The sequence below is a fragment of the Talpa europaea genome, assembly GCF_964194135.1.
Source record: "Talpa europaea genome assembly, chromosome: 1".
Lineage (NCBI taxonomy): Eukaryota > Metazoa > Chordata > Mammalia > Eulipotyphla > Talpidae > Talpa > Talpa europaea.
The window spans coordinates 154,603,356-154,612,487 of NC_140073.1; positions in this window are offsets into that span (position 1 = coordinate 154,603,356).

Here is a 9,132-nt window from a genome sequence, read left to right on the forward strand (position 1 = left end):
CAAAGTGAGTCAGGCGAAGTTTTTTGTTTCCTGGTGTACATAGAAGTTCGGTTTACATTATACTTAGTCTATTTTGTCTACAAAAACAATGTACACACTTAAATAAAAAACTACTGCTAAAAATGCTAATCATCTTCTGCATCTTCATTGAGTCATAGTCTTTTTGCTGGAGGAGAATCTTGTAAACAGCAATATCTGCAAAGCGCAATAAAGCAAAGCACAATAAAAAGAGGTATGCCTGTAAAGTGCTTAATGAGGTGGCTGGCGCGTAGCTAGCACTGGCCTTCCGAATTTTCTTAAAAATAACACTTCAAGGGGTAAGTGCTTTGGTGTAAGGAAGGGGATTAAAGCAGGCTTTACATTAAAGCATTAACATGATTTAAGCTTTTGAAGATGAGCAGGAGTCACGCAGGTTAATGAGCAATGGGGTAAGTGTTGGACTGGCATTGTAACAAGAGGGAACAGCATGTGCAAACGCTTAAACAGGAGTGCATATGTGAGGCTCATACATGGGCATGTCTGAAGCTGAGGGGCCAATATGAACAATAAGGACAGTAAGGAGAGGGACAAGATGAACGCGAGAAGGGAGAGAGCTCAGTAGGAGGGAGTGTGAAGAGCCTGTTTAAGACTCTGCATTTCTTTTTTTTTTAATGGAATCTTAATCAGTCTTTATTTTTATTTATTTATTTATTTATTTATTTATTTATTTATTTATTTATTTATACAAGCACTGGGTACAGTCAGAAGCGCGGGAGGGTGAGAGAATTCACCAGAGCCAGAGCGGGGAGCAGAGCAGGCAGAAGGACCGAAGCACACTGCTGAGGGGAGCAGCGGGCGGCAGGAGGGGTCTGCGCGCCATGTGGGACCCTCCTTCGGTGGCCGGGGAGCAGCCGGGGATCGAACCGGCGCTGCAGAGGCTGCGGGCAGCTTCACAACCCAGCGCTCAACCGCTGCGCCACCGGGGAGGCCCAAGACTCTGCATTTCTAACACATTTCCAGTGATGTTTATGCTGCTGGTCCATTGACCGCACCCTGGGAAGCAAGGTGAAGAAAGTGTTTCAGAAAGTCGGCAGTGGGCCTCCCTGGTGGTGCAGGGTTAAGGTCTCAGGGCTACCAAGCTATTGTCAGCCACTGCCACACGAGTTCGATCCCCAGCCAGTGAGATACCCACACGGTGCAGCAGACCTCTCCTGTCTCCCCGCTGCTCCCCTCAGCAGTGGATTTCAGTAGATCCGCCTGTTCTGCTCCCCGCTCTGTCTCTGGTGAGTCCTCTCACCCCCTGCACCTCTGGCCTGCACCCCAGTTCTTGTATGCATGAATACATAAAATAAATCTTCGCCCAACAAACGTCGGAAGTGGTTCATCATGAAGAAGGGGCGGCACGAAGCCAAGGTGAGGACTGCAAAACTCCAAGGAAAGGACGGGCGACCTGAGAGCGACAGAGCTGCCAGATTCAGCAAATAAAAACGCAGGATGTCCAGTTCAACTTGAATTTAGGAAAAACGAGCACTTTTCAGTGCAAATATTACCTCCCCAACATGCCGTGCGCCCTGCATTTTGCCTGGCGACCCCTAAAGTCTCACTTTTAGGCAAAAGGCTTACAGCCCCCCCCAGGGGGGAGTCGGGGAGGGTGCTCCCCGCAGGGGGAGTGGGGGGGTGCTCCCCGCAGAGGGAATGGGGGGTGCTCCCCGCAGAGGGAGTGGGGGGTGCTCCCCGCAGGGGGTGTCGGGGGCGGGGTGCTCCCTCCAGGGGGGTGTCGGGGAGGTCGCTCCCCGTAGGGGGGAGTCGGGGGGTGCTCCCCGCAGAGGGAATGGGGGTGCTCCCCGCAGAGGGAGTGGGGGGTGCTCCCCGCAGGGGGTGTCGGGGGCGGGGTGCTCCCTCCAGGGGGGAGTCGGGGGTGCTCCCCGCAGAGGGAATGGGGGTGCTCCCCGCAGGGACGCCGCGCCCGCCCAGCGCCCGCGGCTGTCGAAGCGCAGGAAACGCTGGCTGAACACCGGGGAGGTTCTCGTTGGGGAAGTCGGCCCGTCAGGACTGCGGAGCGTTTTGAACTCGAACGGGCACCGACTGGCCGCGCGGGCGGCGAGTCACCGGGCGCTGCCCCGCGCCCCGCGCTGGAACCCACCCCGGCAGCTCAAGGGCAGGCGCCCGGCCCGCCCCGCCCGCCGCCGCCGCGCCTGCGCCCTGGCGGCCCCGCCCCGCGGGGAGAGTGACATCCGGGGCCCGGGCCGGGGCGTGGCCGGGGCGTGGCCGGGGAAGCGGGCCGAAGGCCGCGGAGAGGAAGGATGGCGTGGGAGGCCGGAGGAGCCCGGAGCGGAGGGAGGCGGGGCGGGGGCGGGGCGGGGGGCGTGGCGCCGCCGAGCGCGGTCACGTGACGTGCGTGGCGACGTGTCGGCCATCTTGTGTTGTTGAGGCTGAGGACTGACTTGGTGTCTGAGAGACTCCCTGTCCCGGACCGCAGGTAACCAGCGCCCGCGGCTCGTTCCCCCGCCGGGCTCCGCGCCGCCGCCCGGCCCGCCGCCCTGCCCCGGGCCTCCCGGGCCTCCCGCCTTCCTCGGTGTCCCGGTCGCTGCGGCCCGTCCCGGCCCAGCCGCATGGACACCACAGGCCGCCCCGGCCGCCGCCGCGGCCGGCTCGGGCGTCAGGCGAGGGGACAGGTCAGGTGCGGGGCCGGAGGGAGCCTCCGGCCGGCGGGGGCCACCCCGGGCCCCGGCGCGTCTCGGCCGCGGAGGCGGGGAGCTCCCTCCTGCGGGGCCCCCGGGTCCGGCGGGGGGCACCGAGGAAGGGAAGGGGTGGTGGGTGGGCAGTGTCAGGCCGCCTCGGTCGGGCCAGGGCTCGCCTCCGCTACCTGCTCCTCGGGGCCGGCCGGTCGCCCGCCGCCCGGCCTGCGTGCCCGGGCAACAGCTGCTGCGGCCCGACAGCTGCTCCTGCCGGCCCTGCGCCCCGCACCTGGCCTCTGGGAGGTGCGCCCTGGCCTTCCTCACCGAGCATCCGCGCTGGGAGACCCTTCCGTGGCGAGAGGACGGGGTCTGGACCAGGCCCGAGGCAAGGTGGAACCATGATCGGAGCCTGGAGGTCGGGGAAGAGCCCCTGGCAGCTTTGGGACCCGAACATTCACATCGGGTTGAAATGGGCATTAGCCTCAAGTGTCATCAGTTTCCCACGAAGCACTCACAACACTGAAAAGTGTTGTGACTCAAACGTAAATCAAGCGACAGGGAGCAGGGTGTGAGAGTCAAGTCGTCTGACCGCGTTTGGGAAGCAGTAACGTAGCTTTGCATTTACCTAGCAGTGTTTTGTTTTTTTAAATTTCTTTCCCGGAAAGTCAAAGCACTTAAACACACTTCGTCTCTCTGTGAGGAGGGTAAGGATACCAGTTTAACTTGCAAGAAATTGAGGAGGGGGCCAGAACACATGAACAGCTGCTTGTCTAGTGTTCTGAACATTGGATTCTAGGCAGCTTTGATTCCCAGTGTTGTGTGCCCTGGGAAGGTGTTCTCATATAGTATTTCCTTTTTAGATTCTGATGACTTCCTGGAGTAAAAAATATTTTTCTTCTCATTTTTTCTGTACATTAAGTTTCAACCCTCATGTATTTGCTGCTCTGACCTGAGTGTTTATCCATCTTGGTCAGAACACAAAAGCTTTCTCTCATTCATTGATGTTTTTGTGTGTTCTACTATTAGTGGAGCAGCTTTCAGAGTGCTTAAGCTGGAATATGTACTTTTCTGTTACATTAGATGTTGACATCAGCAGAGGACGCTAGAAAAAAATTGAAAGTGGCATATATCTGGAAAAATGCCACATGATCCTTCCTTTGACATCTAACACCGAGGAATGCACCAGTGATAGTTGTGATTCACTAGGAAGGAATGTACCTTATACCCGTTTCACAGTTGACAAAATGTTTTAGAATTTTGACACTGAGGCAGGAGAGGGGACCTTGTACATCCATCCATCTATCCAGCCATCTGTCCAGCCAGCCAGCTAGCCATCCATCCATGCATGTGTTCACTTACTGACAAATATTGAGAGCCTACCACACTGTTGGGGCTGGGAGCAAAACAAACCAAACATTCCTGCCTCCATGGAGCTCATTTCTACTTTATTTCAAATTAATACTTAGGTGAAATATGTAGTGTAATGGTAAGTGATGTAGAAAAATAATGAGACAGGGAAATAGGATAATAGGGAGTTGGAGAAGGGGTTAATCTTAACCAGTGTGCCCTGGGAAAGCCTCATGGAAAAGCTAGTATTTGAGGAAAGACTTAATACAGGTAAAGGAGCTATTCCTGTAGCTATATGGAGGAGGAATATTCTAGGCCAAGGGAGCAAGGGCAAAGACTGAGGCAAAAACTGAGATGGGAGTACATCAGGTGTGGTTGGGAAAGGAATGGAAGCTCACTTAGTCACAGAGGCACAAGCGAAAGGGAAGCTTACAGGAGGTATGTACCCATCTCGTTGATACTAAGACGAGAGGGTTTATTTAGTGTCCTGGATCTTTTCCCACATTTCTTGTGACTCTTGGGGAAATCAGATTCTGAAAATTTTGGCCTCTCTCCCAAACTGCCTGTCCCCTTACATGATCTCCCCCACATTTTGGAAATATTCACTGTGCATGTATAACATGTTTCAGAAATTGCAGTGAAATACCTTTCTCAAAAATAAAACTCTTAAAATGAGGTTGATATTTGAAAATGTAAACAAATGATTTGCCTTTGAAGTTTAAACAGGGTATTAAGGACTATAACTCAGAGGAAAGGTGGCTTCTGTGTATTAATTCATGATGTCCTTAATCTAGTTAGTGAAAAATTCCTCTTAATTATTTCTCTGCTGTCCATCCTAGTGGTAAGTTCCTCAGAGACTCTTCCACTAATTTGTTTATACATAATTTATAGCATTTTACATGTGTAGAACTTTTTTTTGTGCTGAGATTTTAATTTTTCCACTTTTACTTTTCAGGCTATTTCTCCAATTTGATACAGTAGGCTTTTATTTGGAAGAAAGTATTGCTATTTCTTTCTTACCTTCATAGTCTTTTACTGACCTTTTATAAATGTCCTCTTTCCAATTCACCTGAGAAATTCAGTATTTTGGTTTTGAAATGCTATTACTGGTGAGTTACATGTGTGAAAAATAATTTGTCTTAGAGACTTGCCTGAAAATCATGAGAAGAAAGGAGTTAAATTTCAGGGTGTGAGTGGTGCTCCTTGGCTAAAAGGAGACAGTGATGAATCAGTGATGAGGTAGTGTTTTAACGAATGGCCTTTTTCCCTCTTGTTCCTTTGTTGAATTTTTGAAATGACATCTCCAAATTACAATGTTTTTGATGTCATAGCGCTCATTTGTTCTCATGACTGAGTTTTAGTAGTCCATGTCTTTTCTCTTGGTTGACCTATACCCTGGAAGATGACTCTTGATTGGTTGTGATTATAATCTGGAAGAACCTTTATGGGGGGAAAGATTATTGTTGCCCCTTTTTGCCCTTCTTAAGGATCTTTGATTGTGCCATTTTCAAAGACTGACTTCCTTTGTGGTTCTCCACTAGCTCCTGCTGACTGAGTTTTCAGTCCTCTCCATTTTATTGTGTTTTTCATAGATCATAGTAGGACCCTTCTCACTAGGTTTAATCAACAGCCTATGTTCGTGTTAATCCGGGTTTCTTTCATTGCCTTAACATTCTTTGGTCATTGTTGCAAAACTCTGAAGTCAGGATTTTTTTCTTTTGATCTCCCACTAATTATGGTCAAGCCCTAGGGTTTCTATTCATTTTTACTCCCTGAAGAATTACATATCTTTAAAAATATAAGTAGATTTTTACTCCATTGGCAGGCTTACTTATAAACTAGAATCCTAATTTCTTGACCAGATTAGCATTTTTTTTCATTTTTTTATGTTCTTAGGTGACTGAGAAATATGTTAGATTAATTATACAGGAATGCAAAGTGATATCTTTGTTCATGAGCCCATAAATTTGGGTGAGGTTGAGGGAGAATTGGGAAGAGGTTTGAAAAACAAAACATTTCCTTAAGTGACCAGACTTGATTATGTAAAAATATTTTCAGAGTATTACATACTTCTCTATTTGATTAATTAAGAAATGTAATTTTACATTTTCTTGTTAATTAGAGGGTTTCATTGGAATTGAACTTTTATACTTCTAATAGGAGATACTCTAGAGCCTGTTCTTTTGGGTTAGAGTGAGAGAAGAGTTTGTTTTATTGTCTGTTTCTTCCTTCTTTCTCTTATGTCCTTACAGAAAGCAGAGTACAGTGGGTAATGTTGTATGACCTTTAGGACATTATAACATAGCAACTACTTTTTTTTAAAAAAAAGATTATTTTATTTATTTATGCATACAAGAGCTCTGGTTTAGGCCAGAGGGGTGTGTGTGTGTCGGGAGGGGGGGTATAGGATTCACCAGAGACAGAGTGGGGAGCAGAACAGGCAGATCTGCTGAAATACACTGCTGTGGGGAGCAGCGGGCGAGACAGGAGAGGTCTGCAGCTATGTGGGTCAGCTCCCTGGCTGGGGTTCCAACTGGTGCTGCAGTGGCTGTGGATAGCTTCATAGTGCTGAGAATTAACCCCTTGTGCCACCAGGGAGGCCTGCAACTACTTCTCAAAATTAAATCAGAGGTGGAAATGGCTTTCTCAAGTTGCTTTTTATGCTGTTAGTAAAAAATTTACTAACAGCAAATTTTGAATTACTGCTTTTTTACCCTTTAATAGCATTATTTAATTTTAGCTAACAAACCACTTGAGTCTTTTGTATGACCATTCCTTTTCACTTGAAATAACAACGTCTTATGGATTTTTTTAAGATAATGTCTCGTTACAGCATTAAAAGAAGGTTGTGATTTTGCAACCTGGTGCTTTGCTCCTTGGACATTTTGGCAGTGGTCATAGTGGGACTCATTGGTGATTTGCGTATTGTATTACTCTGTTACTGGGTGTAATTTTTTTTCTCTGTCACATATGTATAAAATGTTAATACCAAATCCCTGTGTTTTGAATGAAACCCCCAAGTAATCACTTTCCTGAAACCCTCTAGTGGTGCTTGTTAACTTCATCAGAATCACTTAGACCTTAAAAAAATACGTATATTTTAATCTCTCTTTAGATCTACCATGGGAGACTCTCTAGCTGTTAGGACAGGGAGTCTAGTTTAAGCACACCAGGCTATTCTATTGAAACCAGGTTTAGAATTCATTTCCTGTAAAACATATTTATGACAAAAAACTATGTTTTGAAAGCTTCCTAAGAGATTGCTTGGTCATTTACTTTAATACTTGTGTTATTTACAGTGTTGAAAGAACCTGAACAAAGTCTGCTGAAACCTCCTGCTGTGAACCAGCAGAACTTTTGAGCAGGTGAGTATTGAAAGGAAGCACAGAACTGAGGGCTTATGCAAACGTATGATTTTTACTTTAAAGATTTCAGTTCTTTTTGTCCATTATTTCGTCTGAGGTTATAGACAGTCAATAAAATCAACTTCTGGTACATCTTAGATTCCTTACGAGCTCTAAGAATAATCAGACCCTTTCTGCATCGATCATGAATTTGTGTCTTAAACTGTCATAATGATTTTTTGATGACATGAAACGGGAAGGGGGGGATGCTTTGGGGGTAAGGTAAGGAAGTACCTTTTTAAATTGATATTTGGGTTTTTTTAAATGAATGTATATGACATAAATTTAAGGTGTATATGGGGTTAATTTGATACACTTCTGTATTCTGTGATTACCATTGTAGCAATATTTAGCACCCCTATCACATTACATAATTAAGGAGGTATCTTTAAGAACCCCAAAACACTTGGTTTCGTGAAGGACATGAACCAGAAACTGGGAAGCATTCAGGAACCAAGGTAATCCAAGTAGCACTCCTCTCCCCACTGGCCAGACAGTGTCCTCTTGTGTCTCTTTGTACCGCTTTAGTTGTCTTTCCCCAGTCTGGCCTTTTCTGTTGTAATAATACATGGAAGAAAATGACTACTTCACTTCTAGAACCACCGATGAACAAACTTAAGTGCCTTGCCAATTGATTACTGCCCAATGTAACTCAATTTCATATTTCTAGAAGGAAAAATTTGATTAACCTCTTTGTCCAGTTTTCTATCTTTGGTTCAAGTAGTGTGGCCGCAGCGTTGAGATCTAGAAGTGCAAACACATTTAGCTGAAAGATCCCACGCCTAAGGGGCGGGGCGGGGGGGGGCAATTTTCTCTGAAGAAGGAGTAGTGGCTATTCTAGGCAGAATCCCATAGAAACTTCTTGACTTTTTTCCTTTTTCTAAAAAAATTTCCTGTATAAAGCATGACATTTTCAATTTCCAGAAGGTTTAAACTATATGCATATCTTTTGTTGATGACACCCAATAGGTCTCACTAAGCATCCATGTGGGAACTTCTTAGTATAGTGTTGTTTTTTTTTTTTTTTGGTTTGTTTTTTTAAGATTTATTTATTTATGCATACAAGAGCTTGGGTACAGGCCAGAGGTGTGGGGGGTGAGAGGATTCACCAGAGACAGAGTGGGGAAGAGAACAGGCAGATTGACTGAACTACACTGCTGAGGGGAGCAGCTGGTGAGTCAGGAGACTTGTGCTGCACCATGTGGGTTGCTCCCTGGCTGGCCAGGGATTGAACTTGTGCTGCAGTGGCTGGGGACAGCTTCATAGGTTGTAACCCCTTGCGCCACCAGGGAGGCCCTTCGTTTAGTGTTTTAACAAAAGTTCTTGATTCAGAGCTATCCTCCTTTTTATATGGAAGAGGAATTAAAGGGTTTGGAATGTCTGGGATAAAGGTTTTAGTAAATGAGTAAAAGCAAAGGAGAGGCTGGTTTGTGGGAAAATTCATTGATTACTTAGTTTCATTGATTGCTTTTATAAATTCTGATTTCTGGGAACTTTTTTTTTAAACATTTATTTGCGCATACAAGAACTGGGGTGTAGGCCAGAGGTGTAGGGGCTGAGAGGATTCACCAGAGAAAGAGTGGGGAGCAGGACAGGCAGATATACTGAAATATACTGCTGAGGGGAGCAGGGGGCGAGACAGGAGAGGTCTGCTGTGCCATGTGGGTCAGCTTCCTGGCCAGGGAGTGAACTCGTGCTGCAGTGGCTGTGGATAGCTTCATAGT